The sequence below is a fragment of the Oryzias melastigma genome, linkage group LG12 (assembly GCF_002922805.2).
Source record: "Oryzias melastigma strain HK-1 linkage group LG12, ASM292280v2, whole genome shotgun sequence".
Classification (NCBI taxonomy): Eukaryota; Metazoa; Chordata; class Actinopteri; order Beloniformes; family Adrianichthyidae; genus Oryzias; species Oryzias melastigma.
In genome coordinates, this window is record NC_050523.1 from 11,035,428 (window position 1) to 11,036,889 (window position 1,462).

Consider the following 1,462-nt stretch of genomic DNA (forward strand, 5'->3'; position numbering starts at 1 on the left):
ATTTATATCAGATTTTTAATATGCACAGATTAGCAGGACTGATTTACACTTATGATTGATGATTTAATTACCCAGTTAACATGGAGAAGGACACCCATCACATCCGGTGACTGTTTTTTTCTTTTATCGCCATGACAGCAGATGTTTACAGTGTTTGGCACTGCAGCAGCCACCCTCTTCTTGGTCCTTGCTCCCATCATTTCTCTATTTTTTGTCTTTCAAATAATGCATCACTATCTAATCTATCTTCCATTTGAATCCCCAGCTCCATTTTTTCCCCTCTCTGTGCATTGAACCTCCTCTCAATCTGTTTTGATCCAATTCTTAACAACCGTGCGCTGCTCTGTAAGTAACGGTGAGTCACCCCAAGGGGCGCTCATCAAAGTGCTGCCAGGAAGACAGAGAGGCTGGATGGCCCTGTGTTAACAGCCAGTGTCCTTAAAAAGGACATGCTGCAGATGCTACCTCTGATCATTTAAATTTTACTATTTTAAATCATTCTTATCTTAAAGGTCATACGAAATATTATTGTTCGTAAAATCTTCCCCATCACATTTACATTTCTTCTGCCACCACTTCAAATGCTTGTCATGAAAACTTATTCTGTGGGAGGTTTTAAGAAACGGCTTAAGGGCTGAAAAGTGGGTCTCCCACAGTAGTAGGATTTGGTTTTTGATATGGCAAGGGCAGGCCAGAGTTGAGGCCACCTGCTGTGACAGCACAAGGACAAGGGCAGTCCTGCAGGGCTGAGCCAGTGCAGTGTCAGTCAAACAGCACCGGCACAACTTCTGTCCCTTCCTTCCCTCGCCTTCTCATGCTTTCCTTATTGATGCCAATCTGAAAAGGATGGGTGGAGGGTGGGAATGGCGCTCCGTCCCTCCCCTCCATCTGGTGCTGCATGCCTCTGTCAGGATGTCAGGCTGCACATAGTAATGAAGGGTGTCATCAAGGTTACCGCAGCCTGGAGTGTTGCCTATAATCTCCCTCCCTCTGTATCTATTTTCCCTCTAACTTATTGCACATTATGTTTGTCTGAGTGAGAAGCCAGCATTTAGTTCAGGCACCTGTTTACTTTCCTTTGGGCTGAATTTAATCACTTTTAGGATATCTTTTTTTTTTTTTATTATTATTATTATTTCTTTTGCAAGGAACTGACCATTAACCCTGTTACGGTTCAGATGTCCTACTAGTGTGCCAGCAGAAATTAACTTATAACAAGGAAGTGACTGCACATAGAACACACTGTATGTCTTCAAAGTTAAGGAAAAAAAGAAGCCTAATTATCTGATTTCATGTCTGGTACAACTGAAGGCCAAAAGAGTCAAATAAAAGTAAGCAAATTTGAAGCTATGAAGTAATCCCTGTGGTGCATGACTTCTAAAACAATACAATGGTGAAGGGTCTCAACAGTCCAACTAAAAATTTTTAAAGGTGTTAAAATATCATGTTAATCAGACAAATT